General features: G+C 35.6%; 1 long non-coding RNA gene across 1 annotated transcript in view; it reads left to right on the top strand.

Annotated features, from left to right (window-relative positions):
• LOC142237092 (uncharacterized) overlaps positions 1-13,003 on the top strand; it is a 351,654-nt gene that overhangs the window by 149,460 nt on the left and 189,191 nt on the right. The gene's annotated exons all lie outside the window — the stretch shown is intronic.

Here is a 13,003-nt window from a genome sequence, read left to right as displayed (position 1 = left end):
TTTTAATCATGTTGAAGTCATTTAAGAAGCGTCTAACTAAAATTTCGGGTCGCCACGCCCATTCGCTTAGGCGGTAGAGAATGTTGCCTGTGGGCAACTTTGGGCAATCGTGACTACAAACTATTTTGTTTTGTAATGATAGACGTATTACGTTTTATTGGATTTTTGTTAAGTTTTTTGTTATTGAGTGAGTGGAATTTCAATCACGCTCAAACACATTCACGAAGAAATATTTGTACTCACGCATGCCATGTGGGTAGGAATTCACGGTCACGAAATGAAAAGTCATACTCGCACACGCTCACACATGAACAATGTTTATGTCTCACGCTTTCGCACGATTCACGACAATTTTCGTAATTGACGACAAATCTCGTAAGTCACGAATATTTTCGGAACACGACAATTTTCGTGGTTCAATAAAATTCTGGTAATTAACGAAATTTCTCGTGACTCACGCTATTGAAATCTTAAGCGTGATTAAATATGTAAAGGTGATTAAAATCGGTGAGCTTGAATTTAATCGTGAAAGTGAATTTGTTCGTGATTGTGACTTTTTGTGTCTGTTTTACCGTGCGTGCGAATTTTATCGTGAATATGAATTTTATTGTTAACGTGAATTTTATCTTGTGCGTGAGTTGGATCGTGAGCGTGGGTTGGATCGTGAAAGTAAATTTTTATCGGGAGCGTGATTTCGGAGAAAGTTTACTCACTCACAATCACGAACACAATTTGATTTTTACTCACGCTCACGCGCCACACATTTTTCTTTAATCCCGTTCACGCACATTCACGAGGTTTCGTTTAAATTTCATTCACGAGATTTCGTTTAAATTTCATTTACGGCTTCGCGTGAATCACGCGTGACTCACGAAAATGTTTTTTTTTTTTTTTTTTTTTTTTAACCCATGTCAATTTAACAGGCGGTGTAAAAAACCAATGTATTATAAAGCGTCAATATTCGTGCTAATGCACTATTATGTTGCCAAGAAGTGGCTTCCTCTCTTTTTACGATTCCTTCCAAATTCCCCCTGCACTGCAGATATGTTTTCCACATCATCGCCGCATTTCTCGTCACTGGGACATCCCAATCGAAGTTCAAAATTTGTTCAAAATCATTGTTTTTCAACCTTTTTGCTCTAGGTCTGATGTCCAAAAATATGTAATTTTACTACCACAATTGCCCAAAGTTGCCCACAGGCATCTTTTCAATTTTAAAAATTTCCCATCTGTTGTTTTTTTGCAATTCTAAGATTTGACATCCAGAATAGTTTATTTGACATGTACTACAATAGATTTAATAAAAACTTTCAACATTTTAGTTGTAATTTTTGAAAAAGTCACATGTATAAAAACCTCTTTTTAAATTCGCAAATATTTTTTTCTTGAGGTACGTGCGTATTAATGAAAAATTTTTTGCTAATTGACAACCAAATTAGCTGATTTTTCATTCAACTTGAAGAAAACACTTGTAGCTTTCGATACCGTTACAGTTTTATGAACAAAAACAAAAACAACGCTGACAGTGAGTCTCAAAACACAAAAAGTTGCCCACAGGCAACTTTAGGGTCGAAAGGGTTAAACAGGCATTTGTTTGTACGTGAGTACCATTATTAATAAACCGCGAAAAGAGACTGAAAATTTAATAAACGAGATCTTTATTATACCCTCCATCATAGGATGGGGGTATATTAACTTTGTCATTCCGTTTGTAACACATCGAAATATTGCTCTAAGACCCCATAAAGTATATATATTCTGGGTCGTGGTGAAATTCTGAGTCGATCTAAGCATGTCCGTCCGTCCGTCCGTCTGTTGAAATCACGCTAACTTCCGAACGAAACAAGCTATCAACTTGAAACTTGGCACAAGTAGTTGTTATCGATGTAGGTCGGATGGTATTGAAAATGGGCCATATCGGTCCACTTTTACGTATAGCCCCCATATAAAAGGACCCTCAGATTTGGCTTGTGGAGCCTCTAACAGAAGCATATTTCATCCGATCCGGCTGAAATTTGGTACATGGTGTTGGTATATGGTCTCTAACAACCATGCAAAAATTGGTCCACATCGGTCGATAATTATATATAGCCCCCATATAAACCGATCCCCAGATTTGGCTTGTGGAGCCTAAAAGAGAAGCAAATTTCATCCGATTCGGCTGAAATTTGGTACATGGTGTTGGTATATGGTCTCTAACAACCATGCAAAAATTAGTTCACATCGGTCCATAATTATATATAGCCCCCATATAAACCGATCCCCATATTTGGCTTGCGAAGTCTCCAAGAGAAGCAAATTTCATCCAATCCGGTTGTAATTTGGAACATGGTGTTAGTATATGATCTTTAACAACCGTGTCAGAATTGGTTCATATCGGCAAATAATTATATATAGCCCCCATATAAAACATTCTCCAGATTTGACCTCCGGAGCCTCTTGGAGGAGCAAAATTCATCCGATCCGGTTCAAATTAGGCACGTAGTGTTAGAATATGGTCGCTAACAACCATACCAAAATTGGTCCAATCACACAAAAATTGGTCCATATCGGTTCATAATCATGGTTGCCACTAGAGCCAAAAATAATCTACCAAAATTTTATTTCTATAGAAAATTTTGTCACAATTTTATTTCTATAGAAAATTTTGTTCAAATTTTATTCGGTTCATAATCATGGTTGCCACTCGAGCCAAAAATAATATACCAAGATTTTATTTCTATAGAAAATTTTGTCAAAAGTTTATTTCTATAGAAAATTTTGTTAAAATTTTATTTCTATAGAAATTTTTGTCAAAATTTTCTTTCTATAGAAAATTTTGTTAAAATTTTATTTCTGTAGAAAATTTTGTTAAAATTTTATGTCTACTTTGTCAAACCGAATTATATACGTATTGGATCGATCTTTTTTGATTTAATATATACCACGTATGGACTTACATACAATTTAGAAGATGGTGTTAGGAGGTTTTAAGATACCTTGCCATCGGCAAGCGTTACCGCAACTTAAGTAATTCGATTGTGGATGACAGTGTTTAGAAGAAGTTTCTACCCAATCCATGATGAAGGGTACATAAGCTTCGGCCTGGCCGAACTTACGGCCGTATATACTTGTCCTAATTTTAATTTTATTATACCCACCACCATAGAATGGTGACGGGGGTATAATAAGTTTGTCATTCCGTTTGTAACACATCGAAATATCGATTTCCGACTATATAAAGTATATATATTCTTGATCAGGGAGAAATTCTAAGACGATATAGCCATCTCCGTCTGTCTGTCTGTCTGTCTGGCTGGCTGGATGTCTGTCTGTCTGTTGTAATCACGCTACAGTCTTCAATAATAAAGCAATCGTGCTGAAATTTCGCACAAGCTCGTCTTTTGTCTGCCGGCAGATCAAGTTCGAAGATGGGCTATATCGGTCCAAGTTTTGATATAGTCCCCATATAAACCCTTATAAAACCCTTAGTTTCTATCCAATTTGCCTCAAATTGGAAATCTAGAGGTATTTTATGACCACAAAGAGGTGTGCCAATGTGTGTGTGAGTATTGGTCCATGTTTTGGTATAGCCCCCATATAGACCGATCTCCCGATATATTTCTAGGGCTTCTAGAATCGATAGTTTCTATCCAATTCGCCTGAAATTATTTTAGGTATAGCCCCCATATATACCGATTTCCCGATTTTAGTTCTTGGGCTTCTAGAATCCGTAGTTATTATCCAATTTGGTTGAAATTTGAAATCTAGACGTATTTTAGGACCATAAAGAGGTGTGCTAAAAATGGTGAGTATCGGTCCAGGTTTTGGTATATCCCCCATGTAGACCGATCTCCCGATTTGGGGTCTTGAGCTTATAGAATTCGTAGTTTTTATCCAATTTGCCTGAAATTGGAAATCTAGAGGTATTTCAGAATAATAAAGAGGTGTGCCGAAAATGGTGAGTATCGGTCCATGTTTTGGAATAGCCACCATATAGACCGATCTCCAGTTTTTACTTCTTGGGCGTCTAAAATCTATAGTTTTTATCCAATTTACCTGAAATTAGAAATCTAGAGGTATTTTAAAACCCTAAACAGGTGTGCTGAAAATGATGAGTATCGGACCATGTTTTTATATAGCCCCATATAGACCGATCTCCACATTTTATTCTTGGGCTTATAGAAACCGTAGTTTTTATCCAACTTGCCTAAAATTGGAAATCTAGTGGTATTTTAGGACCACATATGCCGAAAATGGTGAGAATAGGTCCATGTTTTGATATAGCCATCAGATAGACCGATCTCCCGATATTACTTTTTGGGCTTCTAGAAACCCTGATTGTTGTCCACTTTGCCTGAAATCGAAAATCTGGAGGTTTTTAGGAATACAAATAGGTGTGCAAGAAATGATTTTATTTTTTAGGCTTCTAGAATTCGTAGTTTTTATCCAATTTGCCTGAAATGAGAAATCTACAGGTATTTTAGGACCTTAAATATGAGAGCCGAAAATAGCGTGTATTGGTCCATGTTTTGGTTTATCTCCCAAATAGACCGATCTCCCGATTTTACTTCTTGGGCTTTTAGAAACCATAGTTTTTATTAAATTTACATGAAATTTTAAACTTAGAAGTATTTTAGGAACATAAAGAGGTGTGCTGAAAATGGTGAATATCGGTCCATGTGCACTGATAATGAAAATTGCTTGAAACTGAATTATAGTTTCCAGATTTTACTTCTGGTAATCATTTAAATAATGGGGGTAAAAATGTACAGATGTTAGATTTTAAATCAAGGCGTTATTTCATCGTTTTCTTGCACACTGCGTTTATGATTCTTCTAAAACTCAAACAAATATGGTTCTTATAAATCCAGAATCAAATCAAATGAATTTATCTTCGTGAAGTGTACTGGTTGAACTGATCTGCTTGTCACCAAATCCCCCTGAAATTTTCACAAGAAACTATAATATTTGATTCATGGTGGTGGGTATTTAAGATTCGGCCCGGCCGAACTTACTGATTTATATACTTGTTGGTCCTAGATTTAAATGGGTCGCTAAAAAATTTCCTTAAGGGAAGGTCAAAATCTTTGGATCCAAATAAACTGTTTTTTTTGTGTATAGAGATAGTACAGAACGTCTTTATTGAAAAGTTTACCGAAATCTTTGGCCTCATGACAATATTTGTTTAGTAAGACAGCGGCTTCAAAGTGATAAATTTGTGTGATTCCTTTGCACTCCAAAAGTAAAATTGGGAGTTCGGTCTGTACAAGGATTTGACATTTCGTTAAAGATGTGGCTTCTTTAAAATAAAGAAATTATATAGATATACAACTCAATTTCTATGAAACATATATTTCTATTATACCTTTACTTTATAAAGTGTCCTCCAACTTCCGTTGATCTTTCTATAAATGAAGAGGAACTAAAATGACGTTCCAAAATCGTGAACGGACGCTAACAAAATGAAACGGAAACGTTCACAAAAAATCAAAACATTTTCGTCCACGGGCGTTCACGATTGCATGAACAGTATTCGTGTTTCTTTGGCCATAGGTTAGGTTAGGTAAGGTGGCAGTCCGATGTATCAGGCTCACTTAGACTATTCAGTCCATTGTGATACCACATTGGTGATCTTCTCTCTTATCACTGAGTGCTGCCCGATTCCATGTTAAGCTCAATGACAAGGGACATCATTTTTATAGGCGAATCCGAACGGCGTTCCACATTGCAGTGAAACCACTTAGAGAAGCTTTGAAACCTCAGAAATGTCACCAGCATTACTGAGGTGGGATAATCCACCGCTGAAAAACTTTTTGGTGTTCGGTCGAAGCAGAAATCTTTGGCCATGAAATGTCTTAAAATATTCGTTGGACGTTATCATGGCAACTCCGCCGGTGCTGCAATGTGCTAAGGCGACTTTTAACGCGTATGGAGCAGATAATCCAGGTTCGAGTCACGGTGGCGTTTTTTTTTTACAATTTTGTAACCATTATCTTTCCAGATCATGAAAGCTGCTTGTTGTTTTCTCAATGCATGGTGTCATTTTATCGTAGTCAGATTGACATCTTCTTTTTGCGTTTGACACCACATGTGCGTTTGGGCATGATTGGCGCATCCATTTAATGAGCCTGTAATCTAGAGTCTGTAATTGTCGCGAAAACCACGTATTTTGTCTTGATGAAAAGAATTTTTTAGCCGAAAAAATGTATCCTGGCAATAAGCATTTAAATGGTTCTCAAATGCCGCAAACATTTTCTATTATTTAAATGATAGAATTTGAGACCATTACATGGTCGGGAAAATCCTGTACCTGACCATTCAATTCTTTGACTTTTTTGCAGGGAAAAAAAGTATTTTTATGGGTTACGTATACACTGGTAGAATAAGTTTTGTTATATTAATGAAATGTGTCATTAAAATTGAGCCAATGAAACAAATTCATTAAAATAACGAAATTGTTCGTTATTATAACGAATTTTCTGCTAGTCAACGAAACTTTTCGTACTATTAATGAACATTTTCATTGTCTTAATGAAAATGTTTCGTTGTATCAATGAACAATTTTCGTTGGCTCAATTTTAATGAAATTTTCTTTGTGTGTAGATATACTCGTATGTGTAGAACCATAACATGCACCGAAAAAAGTGAACTGTTTTATAGGAAGAATGAACTACCTCGCACGAAAATTGAATTAAATTTTGCTCCACATTTTGAGATTTCCACAAAGCGTTGTTAAAACCAGGAAATTTTAATGCAAAATTAACTAAAAGTAAAGAAGAAAATCATTGGCGCCAAATCATGACCATTTTAACCACACAGTAGTTCATTCTTACTATTTTTGAGAATCGTACGAAAATCTTAGTTTTCTTGAGTTCATATTGAACTTATGTGTACGGTCATTGAACTTTATACCCACGTTTAGTTCATAAAATTTTTGAGACATACTTAAAAAAAGTAAGATTTCATTATGCTTTGGAAAATTTCGATAAAATAATAAAATTTAACTACTCGCAAATAAATTGTTTCCAATAAAAATAAGTTAAATTTAGAGTTAGTTTAACTACGGAAAATTTTTTCTGTGTGGTCATAAAGACTATGCACATTTTAGAATTAACAGAGAATACGTAATTGTTGTGTTTTGTGTTAATTTATTTATTCAGAAGTGGCACGTGGTTTTATGTGAGCATAAAAGAAGAGAAGTGATATTGAAACAAGTAAGGAAAGTCTAAAGTCGGGCGGGGCCGACTATATTATACCCTGCACCACTTTGTAGATCTAAATTTTCGATACCATATCACATCCGTCAAATGTGTTGGGGGCTATATATAAAGGTTTGTCCCAAATACATACATTTAAATATCACTCGATCTGGAAGAATTTGATAGACTTCTACAAAATCTATAGACTCAAAATTTAAGTCGGCTCATGCACTAGGGTGGAACACAATGTTAGTAAAAAACAAGGAAAATGTTGGTATTTTGACCATTTTTGTCGAAATCAGAAAAACATATATATGGGAGCTATATCTAAATCTGAACCGATTTCAACCAAATTCGGCACGCATAGCTACAATGCTAATTCTACTCCCTGTGTAAAATTTCAACTAAATCGGAGTTAAAAATTGGCCTCTACGGTCATATGAGTGTAAATCGGGCGAAAGCTATATATGGGAGATATATCTAAATCTGAACCGATTTCAACCAAATTTGGCACGCATAGCTACAATGCTAATTATACTCCCTGTGCAAAATTTCAACTAAATCGGAGCAAAAAATTGGCCTCTGTGGTCATATGAGTGTAAATCGGGCGAAAGCTATATATGGGAGATATATCTAAATCTGAACCGATTTCAACCAAATTTGGCACGCATAGCTACAATGCTAATTATACTCCCTGTGCAAAATTTCAACTACATCGGAGCAAAAAATTGGCCTCTGTGGGCAAATGAGTGTAAATCGGGCGAAAGCTATATATGGGAGCTATATCTAAATCTGAACCGATTTGGCTGATATTTTGCAAGTTTTTCGAGAATCATAAAATATTCGGATGTACGGAATTTGAGGAAGATCGGTTGATATACACGCCAATTATGACCAGATCGGTGAAAAATATATATGGCAGCTATATCTAAATCTGAACCGATTTTTTCCAAAATCAATAGGGATCGTCTTTGAGCCGAAACAGGACCCTATACCAAATTTTAGGACAATCGGACTAAAACTGCGAGCTGTACTTTGCACACAAAAATACATCAACAGACAGACAGACAGACAGACAGACGGACATCGCTAAATCGACTCAGAATTTAATTCTAAGACGATCGGTATACTAAACGATGGGTCTCAGACTTTTCCTTCTTGGCGTTACATACAAATGCACAAACTTATTATACCCTGTACCACAGTAGTGGTGAAGGGTATAAAAATGAATCAGTTGTTTGTTCTGCATTTTTTTATATTGTATCATTTATTTTTATTTGCAAACAAATGATGTCTGCGTTTGTACATTTAATGACGTAAATATGGATTGGTTATTTATTGTTGAAATTAAACCAAAATAAAGTGTATAACAAGTATATGCAGAGGGAAGTTCGGCCGGGCCGAATCTTAAATACCCACCATCACGGCTCAAATATAATAGTTCCTTTGAAAACTCTTCATCGTAGCGGGTTACTTGATAATGTTTAGAATTTCAGGAGGGTTTGATCAGTACAACCAGTACGCTTCCCGAATATAAATTTAAAGATTCTACCTAAGAAGACTAGTTCAGGTTCTGGATTTATAACAACCATTTTTGTTTGAGTTTTAGAGGAATCATAAACATCGCGTGTAAGAGTGCAAGAAAATGATGAAATAACGACTTTATTTGAAATCTTAAAATCTGTACATTTTTACCCCTATTATTCATTACCCAGCAAAAAATTTGGAAGTTCTTCCAAAGGCACAACCTTAAAAGCACTTCCAGAAGATGCAGTCCCAATGATATTCTTTATGTTAACTACCCAATTTTTAATAACTTGGTTTTTTCATACTTTAAATGGATAATTTTAACTTTTTTCGTTTCAAATAGGTTAAAAACAGAGTAAGAATTCATAAAATGGTGCAAATCTTTTAAATTTTGTCGACAAAAATGCTAAATCCAATCTGGAATAATTGTGAATTTTGGAAAATATTTGAGGTCAAACTTTTCCGACAAGCGTCAGAATCCATTAAAAATTATAAAAAATTATATATATTTATTTGACAAAATATCACAGAATTTTTTAATTTACATCCAAAACATTGAATTCGGATCACACCTACAGAAGTGATGCAAATTCGGTGCAACGGCTGTTGAAATGGAGAACTTCCGTCCTATGACAAGGCCATGTTAAATTCATCGCTTCTGCGTCAATTTTGCTCCTCTTCCGGATCGAAAAAGAACATTTTCATTACTTTTTTGGCGACGCTTTTTTTTGCTGGGTATTCATTTCCCAGCAAAAAAATTTGGAAGTTCTTCCAAAGGCACAACTTTAAAAGCACTTCCAGAAGATGTACTCCCAATGACGTTCTTTATTTTAACAACCCAGGAAGTTCTTTTAATTCAGTTTTTTATAACTTGGGGTTTTCATATTTTTAATTGGTAATTTTAACTTTTTTCGTTTCAAATAGGTTAAAAACAGAGTAAGAATTCATAAAATGGTACAAATCATTTAAATTTTGTCGAAAAAAATGCTAAATCCAATCTGAAAAAATTGTGAATTTTTGAAAATATTTGAGGTCAAACGTTTCCGACAAGCGTTAGAATCCATTAAAAATTATAAAAAATTATAAAAATTATTTATTTGACAAAATATCACAGAATTTTTTTATTTAAAGGGTGATTCTTTTGAGGTTAGGATTTTCATGCATTAGTATTTGACAGATCACGTGGGATTTCAGACATGGTGTCAAAGAGAAAGATGCTCAGTATGCTTTGACATTTCATCATGAATAGACTTACTAAAGAGCAACGCTTGCAAATCATTGAATTTTATTACCAAAATCAGTGGCAGAAAATCCGCTTTTTTATCGACAAATTTTGTTCAGCGATGAGGCTCATTTCTGGTTGAATGGCTACGTAAATAAGCAAAATTGCCGCATTTGGAGTGAAGAGCAACCAGAAGCCGTTCAAGAACTGCCCATGCATCCCGAAAAATGCACTGTTTGGTGTGGTTTGTACGCTGGTGGAATCATTGGACCGTATTTTTTCAAAGATGCTGTTGGACGCAACGTTACGATGAATGGCGATCGCTATCGTTCGATGCTAACAAACTTTTTGTTGCCAAAAATGGAAGAACTGAACTTGGTTGACATGTGGTTTCAACAAGATGGCGCTACATGCCACACAGCTCGCGATTCTATGGCCATTTTGAGGGAAAACTTCGGAGAACAATTCATCTCAAGAAATGGACCGGTAAGTTGGCCACCAAGATCATGCGATTTGACGCCTTTAGACTATTTTTTGTGGGGCTACGTCAAGTCTAAAGTCTACAGAAATAAGCCAGCAACTATTCCAGCTTTGGAAGACAACATTTCCGAAGAAATTCGGGCTATTCCGGCCGAAATGCTCGAAAAAGTTGCCCAAAATTGGACTTTCCGAATGGACCACCTAAGACGCAGCCGCGGTCAACATTTAAATGAAATTATCTTCAAAAAGTAAATGTCATGGACCAATCTAACGTTTCAAATAAAGAACCGATGAGATTTTGCAAATTTTATGCGTTTTTTTTTTTTTAAAAAGTTATCAAGCTCTTAACAAATCACCCTTTACATCCAAAACATTGAATTCGGATCACACCAAAAGAAGTGATGCAAATTCAGTGAAACGGCTGTTGAAAGGGAGGACTTCCGTTAAGCCCATGTTAAATTCATCGCTTCTGCGTCAATTTTGCACCACTTCCGGATCCAAGAAGAACATTTTCATTACTTTTTTGGCGACGCTTTTTTTGCTGGGTTATTATTAGAAGAAGTAAAATCTGGAAATTTTACATTCAGTTTCAAGTAACTTTCATGATCAGTGCGCCTTCCATACACTCAAGAAATTAAATCGGCCTACCAAAAACTACGGTTTGTATAAGCCCAAGAACTTAAATCCAGAGATCAGTCGATATTGATGCTATGCCAAAAACATGCACCGATAAACACCAAATTCACTATTCTATGGAACGACATTATAAATACAAATAAACAGTGAATAAGTTAATAAATAAATTTACTATTCTTTATGTTAGCCTGGTAACAAGAAGAACCAGCCTGTCTTCGTCCAAATTAATACTTTACATATTATTATGACAATTTTAATACGAGTTTATTTGACATGAAAGATTGAGGAAAAATCAATCAATTCATTAATCGTTCATTTCCAATAAGGTCGTATTAAAATTGTAATAATAACAGGTTGGCTGATATTAAATGCATATTATTTTTATATAGTACCAACCTTCAAATGATTCGTGTCAAAATTTGACGTCTGTAAGTCAATTAGTTTGTGAGATAGAGCGTCTTTTGTGGAGCAACTTTTGTTATTGTGAAAAAAAAAGGAATTTCGTGTTTTGATAAAATACTGTTTTCTGAAGGGAAAAAAAAATACGGTGGAAGCAAAAACTTGGCTTGATAATGAGTTTCCGGACTCTGCCCCAGGGAAATCAACAATAATTGATTGGTATGCAAAATTCAAGCGTGGTGAAATGAGCACGGAGGACGGTGAACGCAGTGGACGCCCGAAAGAGGTGTTTACCGACGCAAACATCAAAAAAATCCACAAAATGATTTTGAATGACCCAGGGATCCGGAGCGGTCCATTTTTTTCGCTCCGCTCCGCTCCGGAGAAAAAAAAACGCTCCGCTCCACGCTCCGCTCCGAGAAAAAAAAAAATCGCTCCGCTCCGCTCCACGCTCCGCTCCGCTCCTCTTCGAGAAAATTATAGTACAAACATTGTATTATTTGTTCAATTGAGTTTTATTATACCCTGCTCCACACTGTGGAACAGGGTATTATAAGTTAGTGCATATGTTTACAAAACCCAGAAGGAGACGAGATAGACACATGGTGTCTTTGGCAAAAATACTCAGGGTGGGCTCTTGAGTCGATATAGCGATGTCCGTCTGTCCGTGAACACATTTTTGTAATCAAAGTCTAGGTCGCAGTTTTAGACCAATCGACTTCAAATTTGGCACAAGTATGTCCTTTGGCTCAGAATAGAACTCTATTGATTTTGGAAGAAATCGGTTCAGATTTAGATATAGCTTCCAAATATATATTTCGCAAGATATGGACTTATATGGCCCCAGAAGCCAGAGTTTTACCCTAATTTGCTTAAAATTTTGCAGAAAAAGAACAATTAGTACTAGAGTCAAGTGTGCTAAATTTTATTGAAATAGGTTCAGATTTAGATATAGCTCCCATATATATCTTTCGCCCGATATGGACTAATTCGGTCCCAGAAGCTAGAGTTTTGTCCCAATTAGGTTGAAATTAGGGGTACAATTAGTAGTGTAGTCAAGTATGCAGAATTTTATTGAAATCGGTTCAGATCTAGATATAGCTCCCATATATAGCTTTCGCCCGATTTACACTCATACGACCACAGAGGCAAATTTTTTGCTCCGATTTAGTTGAAATTTTGCACAGGGAGTAGAATTAGCATTGTAGCTATGCGTGCCAAATTTGGTTGAAATCGGTGCAGATTTAGATATATCTCCCATATATAGCTTTCGCCCGATTTACACTCATATGACCACAGAGGCCAATTTTTAACTCCGACTTAGTTGAAATTTTGCACAGGGAGTAGAATTAGCATTGTTGCTATGCGTGCCAAATTTGGTTGAAATCGGTTCAGATTTAGATATAGCTCCCATATATATGTTTTTCTGATTTCGACAAAAATGGTCAAAATACCAACATTTTCCTTGTAAAATCGCCACTGCTTAGTCGAAAAGTTGTAAAAGTGACTCTAATTTTCCTAAACTTCTAATACGTATATATCGAGCGATAAATCATAA

The sequence above is a fragment of the Haematobia irritans genome, chromosome 4 (assembly GCF_050003625.1).
Source record: "Haematobia irritans isolate KBUSLIRL chromosome 4, ASM5000362v1, whole genome shotgun sequence".
NCBI classification, from domain to species: domain Eukaryota; kingdom Metazoa; phylum Arthropoda; class Insecta; order Diptera; family Muscidae; genus Haematobia; species Haematobia irritans.
The sequence above is the reverse complement of the archived record's forward strand: the minus strand, read 5'-3'. Positions and strand labels throughout refer to the sequence as shown.